Source organism: Felis catus, chromosome C2 (genome assembly GCF_018350175.1).
Source record: "Felis catus isolate Fca126 chromosome C2, F.catus_Fca126_mat1.0, whole genome shotgun sequence".
Taxonomy (NCBI): Eukaryota; Metazoa; Chordata; class Mammalia; order Carnivora; family Felidae; genus Felis; species Felis catus.
Window position 1 is genome coordinate 51,575,732 of NC_058376.1, and position 20,475 is coordinate 51,596,206.

At 32.2% G+C, this 20,475-nt stretch overlaps 1 long non-coding RNA gene across 1 annotated transcript in view; it reads left to right on the top strand.

The window, feature by feature from the left end:
- LOC123379936 overlaps positions 1 to 20,475 on the top strand; it is a 113,930-nt gene that overhangs the window by 90,167 nt on the left and 3,288 nt on the right. The window contains exon 2 of the long non-coding RNA XR_006585016.1: positions 16,897 to 16,953. This is a non-coding gene — a long non-coding RNA (uncharacterized LOC123379936). The remainder of the gene's footprint in view (positions 1 to 16,896; positions 16,954 to 20,475) is intronic.

Genomic DNA, 20,475 nt, shown 5'->3' on the forward strand with positions numbered 1-20,475 from the left:
CCAACAGGAAAAATCTTACTTTACATACCTCAAAGGAGGAAGGAAGAATTTTTCCTTGCCCAACAACAGCCCAGCCAATGAGAAATTTTCACACCCAGCCAATGAGAAGCTATGACAGCCCCTCACAGCTTTTTTCTTTCCCCTTTAAAATCAGGCCCTTCTGTGTTCTCTCGACTTGCCAATGGTTCATAGTTTGCTTGTCCTGAAGTGCAATTCTCTGCTATTCTCAAATAAACTCATTTTGCTAGTAAAAGCTCACTCTAAGGCAAATAATAACTACAATAAGAATGGACACAGCCAAAATTTCCATCAAAAAGAGAATGGTTAAATTTGGTATTTTCATACCATTGAATACCAGAGAGCAAAGGAAAAAACAAACATGAAATACAACCATACACGTCAATATGGATAGATCTCTACCACAACATGCATACACACACACACACACACACACACACACACACGTGTGTGTGTGTGTGTGTGTCTATATATATATATATATATATATATATATATATATATATAGACACACATATACATGTATTATGTTATTGTTGCCACATAATATTAAAGGGCATAAACCAACTGAAGAATATATACACTATAACCCAATGTATACAAGCTTCAGAAACATGAAAAAACTAAACAATATGTTGTTCAGGAATGCATAAATATGTTAAAAATAACAAGAAAAGGAAGGAAATGGTAAGCAAGAATTCAGAATAGCAGTTACATCTGGGGAAGAATGGGAAAATTTTAACCTGGGAATAGGGAGGTAGGTGGGAAGTACAGTGATAATATTTTTAAGTCTTCTACAGATGTTTGTTTTCATTATTATTCTTTAACCAAGTTCTTTTCTATTTGTGATAAATATTTTTTTTTGCTTAAAACAACTTTCAAAGCAAACAAAAGAAACCTATTTTAAAGCCAGTTTAAGTCCATGTGTCTTCTCTAAAAGCCTGCTAAAGGGTGAAACTCAGAAAAAATTGTTAGTCACTGTCTTTTATAAAACACAACCTTCTTTAGCTGAAGTATTTAAGAAAATAACCTCTGTAGCCTCACTATTATCATAGCCTCACTATTATAATGCAGTAGGCTGCATTACTTGCATGTGGAAAGGATACAACTGTTCATTTCACTCTATGCAACAATGTTTAGCATCTATGTTACTTACGAACTTACTCCAGGGTTTCCACCTTCACTTCTTGGATTTTGAAGGTATAAGCTTTTGAATATAAACTCTCCTGATTTATTTAAAAATTTTATTGCAATTGTTTGAAGTCTCTAAGCCACAATTTAATTATCATTAAAATGATAATAACACACACCACATAGCGTATTTCTTCAGATTAAAATATAAATAAATAAATAAATAAATAAATAAATAAATAAATAAATAATAAAATTTCTTGCATGACACCTAAAAATTAAAAAATATTAAATAGGATTTACTCTTTTTGCTTCTTTTTTTCTTATTTCAGCTTCAAGTCCACTCTTGTAGCTAGACCCACAGGAATGCTGTGACTGGTTTTGTTTTGTTTTTTAAAAATTTTTTTTTTCAACGTTTATTTATTTTTGGGACAGAGAGAGACAGAGCATGAACGGGGGAGGGGCAGAGAGAGAGGGAGACACAGAATCGGAAACAGGCTCCAGGCTCTGAGCCATCAGCCCAGAGCCCGACGCGGGGCTCGAACTCACGGACCGCGAGATCGTGACCTGGCTGAAGTCGGACGCTTAGCCGACTGCGCCACCCAGGCGCCCCAAGTTTTGTTTTGTTTTGTTTTGTTTTGTTTTGTTTTGTTTTGTTTCTTCTTTGCACTTCCTTTAGTATTTCTGATCTGGAGCTTCAGTTTCTAGAGTATTTTTCTTCCTCTTATTTTTAATTTATCCATTCTTTTTGTTGTTGTTGTTGTTGCTAATATTTATTTATTTATTTTCAGAGACAGATGGGGTTCAGGCAGAGCCCAGTGCAGGGCTAGATCCAACAGACCATGAGATCATGACTCTAGCCCAAATCAAGAATCTGAAGCTTTCTGACTGAGCCACACAGGCACCCCTACCCATTCTTTTCTTTTCTTTTCTTTTCTTTTCTTTTCTTTTCTTTTCTTTTCTTTTCTTTTCTTTTTTTCTTTTCTTCTTCTTTTTTTTTTTAATTTGAGGGGGCAGGGAGGGGCAGAAGGAGAGAGAGAATACTAAGCAGGTTCTGTGCTGAGCATGGAGCCTGAGGAGGGACTCAATCTCATGATCCTAAGATAATGATCAAGCCAAAGTGAAGGGTCCAACGCTTAACCAACCTGCCCCCCAGGCGCCCCAATCCATTCTTTCAATAGCAATCCAATCTCCCTCCCTCCCTCCCTCTGTATTTCTGTCTCTCTTTCTCTTTTTCCAAACTTACTTTTCTTTTCTAAACTATTGTCTGCCCGCCTGACCAATAGCTTGAGTTTCTACTTTGCTGTTACATCATTGCTGTTGCTGTGTTGGTAGGTGCTCTCATGAGTCATAAAGAAAATAAATATGTGAAGAAACCCTCATTTATCATTTTCTCTAAATTAATGCAGTTATTCTCCCATGAACACTCCCTGCTTGAACACACACAAATCCATTATGTAAATAAAAAAAATTTTAAGAATTAGGTTTTTTGTCAAATAAAACTTTAAATTTTAGTCGCTGAATATTTGCTGTAAGAAACTTGAAGATCAGGGTATTGTTTACACTTAGAAAGCAGAGACCCTATTTCAGTATTGCTTGGTGTTATATATCTTAGGACTAGTTGGATTGTTTATTCCCCCCAAAAAGCATATGGAATCATCAATCAGAATTAATCTTTCTATGGGCATAGAGTCAAGATTTTCTGTCACATTTAAAATTTGGGAGAGACATCTGCAGAGCCTTCCACATAGTTTAAAATTAGCCAGCAGTACATTTTTGCATATAGTACTCTAACATACCAGTACTGTAGATATGTATATATAAAATATGTTTTATTGTTATTTAATGCTTCTGTTCATAACAAATATCTGTTGTCCATTATGGAGAGCTTATATCACTGATACATCATTATCTTGAAATATACCAAGGCAGTTACTTGTGTTTGTAAGCTTTTTAGGCTTATTCATACTTAATGAGTAAAGAACAACAGAAGAAACTCAGTATTTTTGAAACTCCCAGACATCAAGCATAAAAAATATATTTGCCTTAGTTCATACAGCTCCTAAACTTTCTGTTACATAGAAGGTAGAAAATTACATTAGGAAGAAAGACAAAGAACAAGTAAGGTAGCTATGGTATGGCAGTCTGCCAAATAGTTATGATAAGCCTGTACTGTTTACCAGTGCAGCAAATGAAACAGCATTTGCATTGCACAGAAGCAATTAGGGAGTGTTTCCCTAAGCTACTCTAGCCAGCCCTGTTTTGAAGAGGCAAAATAATATCTAGGATCACTCTCATTAAAGGAACTCCAAACTAATGAGATGTATTATGAATACTATATATATTGAGTTTTTACTTGAAGAAAATTGTATTTTCTTTTTACTTGTAAAGATCAGAAAGGATATGCCTCAGAGGGTAGTCACCATGAAAAGACCATATAAAAACAAGTGAAATAAAAGTAATAAATATTTAATTGATATTCAAACTTAGTGTAGCCTCAGTTTTAGTTTTATATATGAATTCCAACCAAGAAGCATTTTTTTTCAGAATCAAAAGTGTGAAAATTAATGTTGGCGTTAGCTTCACTTTTATTGGATTAAAATTCTATCATTTTATTCTTTACTTTTAGAAGTTTCTATGTAACCTAAAATATTTACATAATAAAGTGACATGGCTGGGTTCCTCTTACATTAGTTTATTCTATTCAATCACAAAATGGAATCCTGTTATGGAAAAGGAGTTAAGTCTGTGAACAAAACATACCTAAGCACAGCAAATACACAAAAAGTAATATAATTTAGTTTCTACTCCATGGAGACTAGTACTTTTAAGGAGATGAAACAACTGGAAGGGAAAACAAAACAAAACAAAACTGGAGAACAACATATGTAAACTTTACCATTTCATAGAGTTAATAAATATTCTAAACTTTTAGCAAAGGAAGAGATGACTAGCTGGAGTAGTAGGGTGAGGCTTTGTAAGAGGAGGAATGGTTTGATTTTAGGCAGAAGTCCTAGTACAATTAGAGAAGGAGGAGAGAATGGGTCATTTTTACTTAATTGAAAAGAACATGAATAAAAGCACAAAGTAGAGTGTGTAAGGAGGAGGACAGGAGGGAGCAAAAAGAAGTTCTGAACTGTATGAAATGGAATAGCTCTGTGTGAGTAGGATAGTGTTCCCCCAAAACGTCCATGTCCTAAATCCCTAGAACGTGTGAGTATATTAGGTTGTATGGCAAAGGAGAAATAAGATTGTAGATGAAATTAAGGAATGCTAATTATTTGACCTTAAAATAGAGAAATTATCTTGGATTATGTAGGAGAGCCTAGTATAATAACAAAGGTCCCAAAAAGTCAACAAAGGAAGCCAAGAGTCAGAGAATCCAAGATGAATGTAACTGCAGAAGGGAGATCAGAGTGGTGGGATGTGAGAAGGACTCAACTTCATTTGCTGGCTTTGAAAATGGAGGAGGAGGCCAACAGTGCAGGGACTCTGGTAGCCTCTAGAAGCTGGGGATGGTAAGGAAGGAGATTAATCCCTGAGAGCTCCTAGAACTCCAAGAAACTAATGAAGCTCTGATGGGACTTTGGTTCGGCTGATTAAGATCTGTGTCATTCTTCTAACCTACAGTCATGTAAGATAATAAATTTGTATTGCTTTATACCATTATGTTTCTGATGACTTGTTCTAGACAAATAACCTGAAAGTTTGAAAGCTTGGCTCGTTACCATCACAAATATAAGGATCAATACTCAAATAAAGCAAGACATATTTTGTTAATGGTGTGGAAATGGACTTCAATAGGATATAAGGAGAAAAATATACATTTTCAGGTGAAAAAAAAACACTGGGGACAAAATAAATGAAAGTGACCTGTCAATGATGAATATATTATTTTTGCAAATTAGAGAAAATGACAATAAATAAGATAATGTTACTTCAATTGTTTTTCAATTACCATTTTATTTTTTTTTACTGTAGTGCATTTTTATTTTTATTTTTTCATTATTATTTTTTTAATTTTATTTTTTTAATTTACATCAAAATTAGCATATAGTGCAACAATGATTTCAGGAGTAGATTCCTTAATGCCCCTTACCCATTTAGCCCATCTCCCCTCCCACACCCCTACAGTAACCCTGTTTGTTCTCCATATTTAAGAGTTTCTTATGTTTTGTCCCCCTCCCTGTTTTTATGTTCTTTTTGTTTCCCTTCCCTTATGTTCATCTGTTTTATCTCTTAAAGTCCTCATATGAGTGAGGTCATATGATATTTGTCTTTCTCTGACTGACTAATTTCACTTAGCATAATACCCCCCAGTTCCATTCACATAGTTGCAAATGGCAAGATTTCATTCTTTTTGATTGCCGAGTAATACTCCATTGTATATATATATACCACATCTTCTTTATCCATTCATCCATCGATGGACATTTGGGCTCTTTCCATACCTTGGATATTGTTGATAATGCTGCTATAAACATTGGGGTGCATATGTCACTTCAAAACAGCACACCTGAATCCCTTGGATAAATACCTAGTAGTAGTACAATTGCTGGGTCATAGGGTAGTTCTATTTTAATTTTTTGAGGAACCTCCATACTGTTTTCCAGAGTGGCTGCACCAGCTTGCATTCCCATCAATTACCATTTTCATTAGAATTATCAGAAATTACCAAAAAGTTCTTAGATATTAATACCTTAATTGATCATAAATTAGATTAACATATAACATGAAGATGTAATGTGTAGATAAAAAAAACATATAACATGAAGATGTAGTGTGTAGATAAAAATATTTTATTGAAATAAGTAGAATTTCAGATATATACATATTATGTCCACCATAGCATAACAAATGTCTTCTAAAAAGTATATATATATATTTCAATTTTATTTTTAAAAGGCTTAACGATAAAATATAAAATAATGATGGCTTAAAGAGTATTTTTTTAGATTGGAAATAATAAAATCTATTCATAATTATTTTACTTTAATGATAAACTTAGGTAACCAAGTACATAATTTAATCACTTAAACATAATCTACCTAATGACTATATGTAACAATATAAAATTCTATAAACAATAAATCCTATAGCTTAACCAATCATGGATCCATCCTCAGTCCACTATGGTTTTTCCTTTATTAGTAGCAAATGTATCATGAACTAAAAGTAACTCTTTTGAGTTTTTGTTGTCTTTCTTCTCTGGTATTTTGAATGGAAATTGCGTTAAGAGGTACTAGACTTTTATTAGTTTAATTAATTCAGATAGACCCAAGGGCATTTTAAGACTCAGTTGCATTAACAAATGACTATTTCATATCACTAATCCTCAAGGTCTTTTAATAACTGAGAAATTCCTATCTGTAGAGTCAGTTATTCCATTATATCTCTGTGAATAAAAACAAGCTGTTACAATGGACACTGGCATGTAAATGTTAATTTTTTATGCCTTCCATTTAACAGAGTTACCTATGTTTAATACTGGTTCCAGAGTAAATACTTGAGTGACAAAGATATGTGTTCAAAGGGGGAGAACTTCTTGATTGAGGATAGGGAAATAAAGGTTCTAAACATGTGTATCATAGTCACTTCTCATAATGAATTACATTACTTTTATTTCCTGTAGAACTATATACTTATTCATGAAAAATAAGCATTCAAAGCTATAAAAATGTGTTATTTAGCATTAATGGTTTTTTATAAGTAGTGTAAACTGCATAATTGTTGAATATCACTTTTAGCATTTATTTCTCCCTTGTTTTATTTCTTCACTGCTGTTCTCTTATACTCTGGAAGTGTTAAATATTTACCCATAAAACGACTGAAGCTCCTAGACACCAATTCTCCAAATAATAAAAATTAGATTCAATTTGCCTAAAAGAAATTATAGGATTTATATACCTTTTTCTTTCCAACTACACAGTATCAATGGAATGAACACTAAGAGACATGTTATATATCCTAGTTGAAGTGTACAGGAGGCTAATAAGGAGTTTCTCACTACAAAACTCTTTCTTTCTTTATTTCCGTCTGTGCCATGAAATGTATCTCACAACATCTGGTCCACGGGTCCTGAATATCAAAACTATTTTCATAATAGCGCTTAGGTGTTACTTGCCTTTTTTCACTTCTTTGACACTTGCACTGATGTGCAAAAGCAATAGTGGGTAAAAATGATGTAATAAATCAGAGCAATGGCACTAAACTCTAATAACGGCCACTTATAGAAAAATAAAATGCTAACTTCACTTAAGACAATCCAGTAATATTTATTCATTTGATACATAAAATCAAATACACTTTTTTTTTAAAAAAAGCACAAATTTTTAAGAAAAGATTTTTTGCAGCAAAATGAGAGGCAAACTCTGGTTATTCAGATTTCAGCATTTGGCAGACATTTTCTTAAACATAAACAAAATGAGGGGCTCTGGGTGGCTCTGTCTGTTAAGCATCCCACTCTTGATTTCAGCTCAGGTCATGAGCCCACCTGGGGCTCTCTGCTGAGCGTGGACCCTGCTTGTGATTCTCTGTCCTTCTGCCTCCTCCCCACTCATGTGCTCTCTCAAATAAACAAACAAACAAAGTGAGCATGCCACTTCAAGGAAAAGAAATTACAGTATTTATATTAATTGATACAATTTAAGCTTTTAACAGAAAAATAAAATTTTGGAAATTTGTATCTGGCACTAGGAGCTTGGCAGCTTCCCAATTCTTAGAGACTTTTCCAGTTAGGTTAGTAGTAACATTAACAGATGTAATTAGTGACATTAACAGATGTAATTTTTAAACATATATATGTTTACATATATATATATGTAAACATATATATGTAAATGTATATATATATATGTATATATATATGACATATTTTTATTTATTTTTTTTATTAATTTTTTTTCAACGTTTTTTTATTTATTTTTGGGACAGAGAGAGACAGAGCATGAACGGGGGAGGGGCAGAGAGAGAGGGAGACACAGAATCGGAAACAGGCTCCAGGCTCCGAGCCATCAGCCCAGAGCCTGATGTGGGGCTCGAACTCACGGACCGCGAGATTGTGACCTGGCTGAAGTCGGACGCTTAACCGACTGTGCCACCCAGGCGCCCCTATATGACATATTTTTAAATGAAAAGTGACAACATTTGGAACTATGTGATTCAGTAAACCAGTATTTTCTAAATGATAAGTCCATGATGTTCCAAATAAGTTATGGCTAAAATATTCCTTCAAGATGCAAACTATACCAATGGATTTTAATATGAGAGTACTAAAGTTTAATGATAAGCTTTTAGATTGGATCCACATTGCAACCTATTTTTAAGAAATTACATGTTGTTTGGCATAGTATCACAAAAGAATATCCACTATTATCTAAAAAACCTATTAACTTTCTTTTTTCTAAGTACGCATTTGTGGGAAACCTGCTTTTCCTTATTATTTCAACCAAAAGAATCTTGAAAATTGTTCTCTTCTACTAAGCCAGCAGTTAAAGATTATTTACATAAATGGAAATCTGTGCTACTTATGTCTAACATTTTATTGTCTTGGAAATACATTTATTTTTCATTTTTATAAAATATTTTTTATAAAAATGTAAAGGGTTTAATATCATTATTAAATGAATTAATAATTACATATTTATTATCATAAATATTATGATACTTATGTATAGTATTATTATCATACTATTATCATACTAGTATGTATAGATTATTATCTATACATACATACTAGTACATACATACATACTAGTATGTAGAGATTATTATCATACTATTATCATTTTAATAGTAAAACACAATAAATAATAAGAAAAATCTCTTGAGAAGTTCAATAATTTTTGTGAGAAGGCAAATATTTATTGAGAGGAACAGGTTGTTTTTTATCTCTTAACCTAAGTATTACACAGAAGTTCACTTTGAGATAAATAAATGAACTATACATATTTTGCTTTATCCCCTCTAGTATCCGTAAGCCATATTACACAATAAAAGGAAGAATGAATGAAAGTCTTTCAGAGTCTTTTGGGGGAGACTTTCTTATTATCATGAGTCTCCCTCTCTTAAGGGAAATGACTGTGAAAGCAGAGAACCCACATTGCCATTGACAGCCACCTTAAACCAGCCTTGGAATAAAGCTGAGCCTCTCAAAAACAAGAAGCTATTAATTCTAATTGCGTACCTATACATTTTTTATACAGAAATTTATGAAATGAACATAATGACTATAATATTATTTCTTCCTTTCAACTGCTTGTACTTTATTTACATATTATTTCATCGGCTAGAAAATATGATATAGTATTGATAAGAGATAAATGCAGTTATTCTTGTTTTTATTCTAGATCTCCCAAACAGCAGTTTTTACATTTCACTCACAGTATGAAGTTTGCTGAATTTTTTAATTAAAGAACTCTTATTATATTAAGGAACCCATATATGTAACGTAAGACCTTTTTTAACTATGAATAAATGTTGAACTTTATTAAATAATTTTCCCACAAATTTAAATGATTATGTAGATTATCTCCTTTATTCTTTTATTCATTCCACTGTGGTGGATTGTGTAACTGATTTTTTTTAAATGTTAAACCAATTTGCTTTTCTGGAATTAACCCAATTTAGTCATAACATATTACTATTTTAAATATATTTTTGAGTTTACTTTGTTATGTATCTTTCTTTTTTTTATATTTTTATGGTTTTTTTTTTTTTTTATTTTTGAGAGAGAGAGAGAGAGCATGAGGGGGAAGAAGGGCAGAGAGAGAGGGAGACACAGAATCTGAAACAGGATCCAGGCTCTGAGCTGTCAGCACAGAGTCAGACATGGGGCCCAAACCCATGAACCATGAGATCATGACCTGGCTCAACAGACTGAACCACCCAGGTGCCCCAAGTATTTTTCAAGTATGATTATGAGTGATGACCTACAACTATCCTATCTTATGATATCCTCGTCAAAATTTATTTTTGAAGTTATTTTGGCTCATAAAAACAGATTGAGAAGTGCTCCTTTTCATATTTATGGCAAGAATTTGTGTAAGTTTTTTAAAATTAAACTTGTTTTGAGAGAATTGTAAAATTACAGGGAGTTATAAGAGATAATACACAGAGATCCCATGTATCCGTTGTGAATTTACCACCATGGTACATTTGTAAAACTATTATGTAATATCACAATCAGGATATTGGTATTGATATAATAAAGACACAGAACAATTCCATCAATAAATGATACCCATCAAAAAAACGATAGTTATTTTTAACCCACACCATATCCTTCCTAACCCCTACCTCCATTCTTGACTTCTAGATACTACTAATTGGTTCTTTATTTCTATAAATTTTTTTTAAAAATGTTATATAACTGGTATCATGAAATATGTAATTGGTTTTTTCAGTCAGCATAATTCTGTGCAGATTCAACCACAGAATTACATCTGTCATTAGTTATTTCTTTTTATTACTAGGTAATACCCTGTGGTGTACATATACTGCAGTTTGATTAACCAATCACCCTCTGAAGGACATTGGATAGTTTTTAGTTTGGAGCTGTTATGAATAAAGCCAATGTGAAGATTTGTGTATAGGATTTTGTGTGAACACAGTATTTTCCATTCTCTGGGGTTAAATGTCTAGGAGGACAATTTCTGTGTCATATGGTAGTCACATGTTTAATTTTGCCTACTCTTGTTTTTGTTTTTATTGAGATAGAATTTACATAACATAAAATTAACCATGTTAAAATCTACAGTTCAGGGGCGCCTGGGTGGCTCAGTTGGCTGGGTGTCCGACTTCAGCTCAGGTCATGATCTCACAGCGCGTGAGTTTGAGCCCCGCGACGGGCTCTGTGCTGACAGCTCAGAGCCTGGAGCCTGCTTCAGATTCTGTGTCTCTTTCTCTCTCTACCCTCCTCTGCTCATGCTCTGTCTCTCTTTGTCTCAAAAATAAATAAACATTAAAAAAATTTTTAAATGTACAGTTCAATGATATTAGTGCATTCACAATATTATGCAAACATTACTCTATCTAGGTCCAAAACATTTCATCACCCCCAAAGGAGACCACATACCTATTAAACAATCACTCTTTACCCCTCTTTACTACAAGCACTGACAACCACTAATCTACTTTCTGTCTCTAGGGATTTAACTATTTTGGGTGTTTTATATAAATGTAAACATATAATATGTGACTTTCTGTGTTGGGCTTGTTTCACTTAGCATAATATATATATTATTTTACACACACACACATGTATATATATAATAAGTTTATTTATTTATTTTGAGAGAGAGAACATATGAGTGTGCATAGGGAAGGGGCAGAGACAGAGGGAGAGAGAGAAAGATATCAAGCAGGCTCTTTACCATCAGCGTAGAGCCTGATGCAGGGCTCAAACTCACCAACAGTGAGATCATGACCTGAGCCAAAATCAAGAGTCGGATGCTTAAGCAACTGAGCCCCCCAGGTACCCCAGCATAAAATTTTTGACCATCCATATCATAATATATATCAGTACTTCATCCTTTTGGGACTGAATAATTTCATTTTATAGATATATACTATACATTGTTTATACAATGTGTAAACAAGATGATGCGTCTTTTGGCTCTTGTGATTAGTGCTACTCTTAATATTTGTACACAAGTATTTGTTTGAATACCTGTTCTTAATTCTTGTGAGCTTATATCCAAGAGTGGAATTTCTGGGTTATATGGAAGTTATATATTTAGCTTGTTGAGGAACCACCAAACTGAGACAACATCTGTGAGGATCTGTGGTATAGGGAAATTCATATTTACTCCTTAGGTACACCTTTGACAGATCCTAATCCAAAATAGAGGTTTTTAATAGAGCTCAACTATAACTAATAAGTCTCTAGATTTCAATTTCTGATGATATGGCCTCACAAAGCTGCCCAAAGTGTTAATCAGCTTCTTAGATTCTATTAGACAGTTGTCATTTCAGCTGATTCCTACTGAATTGGCAAAAGCCCCCAGGAAAACAATAGCTCCTATGACCTGGATAATCCACTAGGTTTCCAACCTCCCCCAGATCCTGGCCAAGTAAATTTTCACTTTCTTATTAATTAAAAAATAATTTTAGACAGAGGTTTTAAAATATTTTACCTGATTTTTTGCTGTTGTAAGTAAGAGTTTCTGGGCAAATAATTAGCCTACCATTAATGAAAGTGAAATATATAGATACACTATGATTTCATTATTTAATTGCTCTAAGCACTGGAGATTCATCTTAAATGAGTGCATGTATCAATTATCTACTATCTGCTCTGAAAGGAAAACTTTTCTTTTCTATTACACTGTCTCAACACAGTCCCTTGTGCAAAATAAATCATTCATCCCTTGCTTTGAGGTTTATACTATGCCAGTAACACTTTTGAAACAGTTATCTGCCTCTCTTAGATATCATCAGCCAATGGCCTTATATTTCCTCATGATCAATTAACAAAGATGTCTTTCTTGTTCTTTTCGGAACTCTTGAATTTTTTTCCAACAGATTTTTGAACATGTGATTCTCAGAAGTGAAATAATGTTTTCTGCATTCAATAAAGACGCCTAAATGGGACTGAGTATCAAGGGGCATGAGGAAGTTTTACAGTAATAAAACTTACTCAACATCTTTGCTTTGTTGATGTTCACACAACTGTGTGTTTGTCAAAACTCATAAAACTTTACAACAAAAAGCTGAATTTTATTGTATATAAATTTTAAAAAGTGAATCAAAATATAATTTGGAGGGAAAAAAGAAGCCTATGGAATGCTCTTCTTGAGAAAATATAAGCATTGATTGGAACCCATGCTATGAGCTGTACTCACAGTTAACTCATAGCAAAGGTCAAGGAATATGTTTTATTCTTTTTTTTTCTTTTTCATATTGTATTTATTTATTTATTGAAGTTTTTATTTATTTTTGAGAGGGAGAGACAGAGCACAAGCAGGGGAGGGACAGAGAGAGGGAGACACTGAATCTGAAACAGGCTCCAGGCTCTGAGCTGACAGCACAGAGCCCGACAAGGGGCTTGAACTCATGAACCATGAGATCATGACCTGAGCTGAAGTCAGACGCTTAACCGACTGAGCCACCCAGGCGCCCCTGTATTTATTTATTTTTTAAGGAATATGTGTTGAAAGACATATGTTGTCCTGGCTGAATCATTGGATGTCCCCTAAGACAATTGTCTTGACTTTCTGAATCTACTTTGCCTTGTTCAATCATCATTGTTCAATCAACATGTGGCTGTGTAAATTTAAATTCATTAAAATTAAGGGGCGCCTGGGTGGCTCAGTGGATTAAGTGGAAGACTTCGACTTAGGTCATGATCTGGCGATTGGTGAGTTTGAGCCCCACATCTGGCTCTGTCCTGACAGCTAAGAGCCTGGAGCCTGCTTCCAATTCTGTGTGTCCCTCTCTCCCTGCCCTTCCCCTGCTCACACTCTGTCCCCCCCCCCAAAAGTAAACATTAAAAAATTCATTAAAGTTAAATAAATAAAAATTTTAATGAAATGTTACACTAGCTACTTTCAAGTTTTTAATAAGCAAAGTACATTACAGCTTAACATATTGGACAGCACAGACACAGAAAATTGCCATTATCATTGTGCACTTCTATTAGACAGCAATGTTCTAGAGAGTTACCTAATTATTCTTAAGAGATAGCCCAAAGAATTGTATTTTTCCAGCCTTCAACCATTGGAAATATTTTATTTGAAGTACATTTGATATATCAAATATGTTCTCGATTTTATATTAAATGTTTGGTTATTATAAGCTATGTGTTACAAGCTGAGCATTAGTTATAACATATTTATATAAATTATAAATTATAAAATAAATTATAAAACTATATATAAAATAGTTATAAAATATTAGTTATAAATTTTATTTATAAAATAAAATATAAAATTATAAAATAAAAATATATAAAATATAAAATAATTCAAGATATTAGTTTGTGTCTTAAAACATTTGAAGTAATATGGTAACAATTAGGTTTATACAAATACATGTGTACAACTTAAGGTAATTTTCAATGTGAAAAATGTCATCAAGCATGATACAAACATAGTATTATGAGAATACAAAAGGATAGGTTTTGTCATCATAAAAATATAGGTAAATCAGTTTTTAGGTCATACAAGTAGGGACATTATGGAAGAACTTTGAGCCATAAAAAAAGTGTGCAATTTCATAAGTAGATAAAATGGGATCCATAAAAAAACATCAATTATTATGGAGTAAAAAATTCTGTGTAGAAAATGAGATAGAAGAAGATGTGGAGCCCCAGAAAATTATGTAGTGTCCAGATGGACTAATACATTATTAATCTAATCAAAACATAGATTCCAAACAGGGAAAAAGTAAGATAATACTAGAAAGATAGATAGTTATATTTGTGAGTCTTTGATAATAAAATAAGCTCTTTTACCCAATATAATCAGTTTGTAATGACAAGTAATAGAAAGTTTTAAGCAAGAATGATCCAATTGTGTTAGTGTGCTAAGAGTAAGAAAACAGCAGCCTTGATAGGATATGTTATGGTCTAGTCTGGGTAGAGTAAAGAGCTACATAATTGGGACTGGGGATGAGGTACAAAACTAACGGCTTGCCAATAGGCATGGAATGGCATGTGTATATGAGAGAGACAGCAGCACAACTTCATGCATTATGTACCATCACCAAACTGATAACTTTTCCAAAGGATGCAAAAAGAAGGGATGCATTTAGTTGTGAATGAGTATTCATCTTAAAGAGACAGATGATCAAATGAGGAAATAAATATTGTTATAAATAACATTGATCTTTGGGATTTATTGCACCTATATTTCCATCTATGATAGAAAAAGTTTTAAAACTTTTACCTGAAAGTAGAAGAAAATTAGATCCCACATAATAATGGCTAACATTTATAGATCACTAAATATTTGAGGTATAGTCTTTTTAGACTTGCCTGTATTTTTAATTTATTATCATAGCTAAACTTTCAGGTGAGATCGATTGCTATTGATATTTTGAAGGATAAAGAAATTTAGATTAAAATACGATAAATAATAATATAAAAACAGCAACCAAGTGTCAGAGTTTATTGGAAACGTGTTTGATGTCTAATCTGAAATTCTATGCTGCTACATTTTATGTCTCCCATCATTCCCTTTGGAACCATTTAGATTATTCTGACTCCGTATTGGTTTCTTTACTGAATGCAGAAAATATTATTTCACTTCTGATAATCATATATTCAAAATATGTTGGAAAAAAAACTTCAGAGTATATTAGAGGAGACATTAAAAGATTATTTATTTATAAAAATTATATGCAGTTTTGTAAGTTAGAATAAGAGATAAATATTAAGTACAATGGGAGAACAAATGCAAATTATTATTTATGAGAGAGAAAGGATCTGATTTATAATGCAAAAGAAGTGTGATTGAAGTAAACAATTGTAAAACTGTTGGAGAGTGCAAAGGAAAACTGTAGAGTAGGAATTGCTTATGAGTAGGAATAACAAAATAGCAAAATTGGATTGCATGTAATGGCTTGGTAAAGACCAGGCTTAAGAGTACTTGCTGATAGATTGGAAGTAGGAGTTAAAAAAAAATGAAATCAAAGATAATACATTGCCTTTAATTGCAATATACAAATGTATATATAATTACATTATATTATATCATAAATATAATTTTAATGTTATATATGTCATATGCTATTATATTTTATTTTAAATAAAGTACTACAATATTTTTTACCAAATAATTAAAAAGTAATAGTGTTTACCATAGTATTTGACATGTGATATTGAGTTCTTTCCAATTGTGTCACTAAATTTTCATAAATGAAATATTACAGTTGATTGTACCTACAGATGTTATAGTTTTGGATCCAGAAAAATGCCTTTTTCCAGAAATGCCAACTCATTAATAAAATACTAAATACTTCTTTAGGATCAACAAGATTGAAATTCTCTTTGAAAGTCTCTTGTTGCATCTACCATCACATGTGGTTTAGAATCTTTCAACAGAGCTTGTCTTTCATCTAATTATTCAGTTCGCACAGTGTTAATCGATTCGAATTGTTTTTTTTTTATAATTCACTTTGATTTGCATTGAACCTATTCTTGTACTTTTCCTAATTTATTTATGTTCACTTCACTTTTTTATAGATATCAAAATTCATAACTCCTTAAAAATTAGTGTATCTGTAGTGATTCATTTATGTTTAATGGTCCAAAGTTTGAAGCAGGTATATCAAAAGTAGTTTTAGTAGCAGTAAGATATTTTAGGTGGATATGTTTGCCCTGTGTCTGAAACCATATACTTGTCTTTATGAAGAGATTCTATGATATAATACATTCAGCCAATATCAGCAGTTTTAGGAAACTAAGTAAGGATAAAAAATAAAAGGATTCTACTGCTTATTAAAAATATCTGTTCATTAAAGAAACATTAAAATATGACTTCATATTTTCTTTTATTTCAAAAATATGTTTTGCTTATGTAGGCAATGTTGGATTGAATTACTCTAAATATGCACAAACATTCACAGCTTTTCTATCTGTGCTTTTGGATAATGAATATGAAAGCTTACTCTCTAAACTGCAAGTGCTATTTAAATGCAAGATCTTATTATAAAAATGTCATTTTACAAATGACAAGGAAACTGCTGTGTGTATTTACTCTAAGATAAATATTATAGTTTTCTTTCTTTTTTTTTTTTCCTTTTCAGATCATGGTATTAACCCAGATCATCAATTTCTCAACTTAACTGCAAGGAGTTCATTAAGTAAGTTAGTAAATTTTGTATTACTATAATATGGATGTCATGTGACCTAGATTATTTAATTGTATTTGGCTCTCTTCTATCTTGGATTTAAAGAAGTTCAATAGATTAATGCTTTCTAAAGCTAATTAATATTTTCTTCTTATTTTCTCTACATTCTGTTTTCATTAAGAAGCTTAAACTGACAAGTGGTAAAATGCTGATTTCTGTTCCCTTATCTTTCTTTCTTGGTATTTCCTGAAGTTTTCACTAGTGATGTTTTAATAATCACTTAAATAGTTGAGTGCCACTGTTTGCATTACCATTATTTTTTTATAGCCAAAATAATTTAGATTTCTTGAGAGAGGTATGAATATGTAGAAATAAAGAGTACAAATGAAAGTTTCTCAATATGGCATTTTCAATGTATTATGTACAAACCGAATTAAACATATTCTAAAATCTATATATTTTATAAATATCTATAATTAAATACTAACATTAATGTCTATATTATAATAATAAAATTAAACACACATGTAATTCAACTTATTAAAGACGTTCAGAACTCTAATCCACAACTATTTACTGAACTATATTCCAGGCATTACTCTGAGAAGTAGGGATAGGAGAGGAAAGGACTAATGCCAGCCTTTTAGAAGTTCACCTATGGAGGAGTACTCACATATGTAATAGACAGACATACATTCATGCTCTAAGAGAACATAGACTGAAAATCTCATCAATGCTTTGTGTATGAGGTCTTTTCCTAGAAGAAGGAATGCCTAAGTTGATAGCCAAAGTCTGAATTGGACTTCATCAGAAGAGTTAGCAGAGGAGAATTCTAGCCAGGAGGAAGAGCACCTTCTAATACTATAGATCAGAGGCCAAGAGGCAGTAGGAAAACACAAGGAGTTCTAAATGGCTGGAGTGTATGTTACAAGAGGAAAGAGACATGAGGTAAGGCTGTAGATTTATCAGAAGCTAGGTTAGGCAGGTCATGTTAAACCATTTGGGTTTGACCCTGGGCAAATGGGTACACAATGGAGATCTTTATAAGATGTGCGCACATGTTCATATTTGCACTAGTGTGGACAATGCAATCTAGGTTTATGAATCAGGGATCAAGAAGATCAGGTGAGAGGCAGCCTTAGTCTTATAAGATACGGTGGCCTTGACTTGTATAAAGATGTGAACTATGAAGCAATCTGAATAGATATTTAGGTGAGGAGCAATACTGATAACCCCAGGGTAAGACTTCATTGGCTGAGAGGTAAGTGGTATTTTAATAAATATAATGCCAGAAAGTTTTCCAAGGAGGATTTTCCTTTTAACACTTTGAATTGTATGGTCTTATGAATATATGTATAGTATTCAATCTGCAAAGGAATAAAGTGGGAATATTTTATCATGTATAAGCTCCTACTTACAGAATTTAATGATGTGCAGTGTCTCCACCTTCCTGAGGAAATTTATTATACACCTCAAAATAATCCTCACCATTTTTTGTTAGCTATTGTGTAAATCATGAAAACACCCAAGTATTTTAAAAATTTTATGAGCATTCTAAGTTTGCATACATATTTTGGTCTTATTTTAATGATATAATCTTGTTGGAAAAGAATGTTCATAGACCTCTTTGAAATCATCTCCTAAATTCCACCTTTACCACATAATCATGTGCCTCTTTTTATAATGGATTTTGTTGGTATAAATAGACAAGCAGAGATTGAGTTCCAGTCAGTGATAATAAGCTAACCATACACTATATAGCTAATTTTTGTTACTAAGCAAAATGAATGAGGAATTGTTTTATTCCCACTTAAGACTGAAAACTTTTAGCTTACATGTGTACATTAGTGAACTATTATACTCAGAAATATTATTGGCTATTTTGTTTAAAGAAGGCTACAACTTTGACTACATTTTATTAAAAGTCTTTCTAAGAAATAAATCATGGGCCACTAGTTCCATTTTTAAGAAAGTTCTCTTCCAACTCTGTGCTTAAATGAAAAGTAAGTCTAAAGTTAATTGCAGTAACCTATCACTTTCCTTTGCAGAATCCAACATAAGTCCTACAGGATCATTTAACATTCATACAGATCACTATTTTCAGTGCACTTCACATGCCAAATTTATTAGCTGAGGGAAAGCATTAAATGACAAAGGAATCCACCCTCACCCCAAGCTTTCCTCTATACCTGACCCTTTGCATCTTTCTGTGTGGCATTTAATCTCATGAATTCTCTGCAATTCTCATACATTCCTATGACATAAGTAAAATCATTGAATTTGGAAAATGTCTTGCCTAAAAATTATATCAGACAATCCAAAGACAAACCTATAGCTTCTATTTATTGGAAAATGTAAGAGAATATGTTTTTCTATCATTTCTTAGCCTTGTGATGTCAGATATATATATATATATATATATATATATATATATATATATATACACACACACACATATATATACATACATATATATACATACATATATATACATATATATATATATACACACACACACATATATATACATATATATGTATATATATACATAATGAATTTATTTTATTTAAACAATTCAATATATATCACTTTACAACTAAAATTTACATGATTTTTGTTACCTAATGATTCTGAATGCAAACTCTGTATAACACACACCTGCTTTTGTGATATATATATATATATATATATCACAAATATATATATATATATATATACACACACACATATATATACATATACATACATATACATATACATATATACATATATATGTATATATATGTGTGTGTGTGTATATATATATATATATATATATATATATCACAAAAGCAGGTGTGTGTTATACAGAGTTTGCATTCAGAATCATTAGGTAACAAAAATCATGTAAATTTTAGTTGTAAAGTGATATATATTGAATTGTTTAAATAAAATAAATTCATTATAAAATTATTCTTTTTAGTGGTGCCTGGATGGCTCATTCAGTTAAGCATCTGACTTTGGCTCAGGTCATGATCTTGTGGTTTGTGAGTTTGAGGCCCATGTCAGACTCTGTGCTGACAGCTCAGAGCATGGGACCTGCTTCAGATTCTGTGTCTCCATCTCCCTATGCTCCTCCTCTGCTCTCTCTCTCTCTCTCTCTCTCTCAAAAATAAACATTAAAAAACAATTTTTAATTATTCTTTTTGAGTGACTTGGCACATGCTATTTGATGTGTGACTGGTTTTGCCATTGACTTCTCATACACCACTATGGGAAGATTGAACTCATTTGTGTACATTTGAATTTGTACAATCATTTATTAACAAATACCTCTTCTATGAAAGACCTGAATCCCTAAACTCATGAAATTTCTCTAATGAGAAAGGAAGTCTGGTAAGTAAACATCAGTCTCTTGACAATTCATTAAGTAGTCATACTTTCTTGTTTAGTGCCAGTTGTAGTCACATTCTTGGGGTATAATGAAAATTAAAGCAAAAATATTTGGCGATTTGGGGCAGCTAGTCACTAGGACTATTTTCAATACCAAGACAG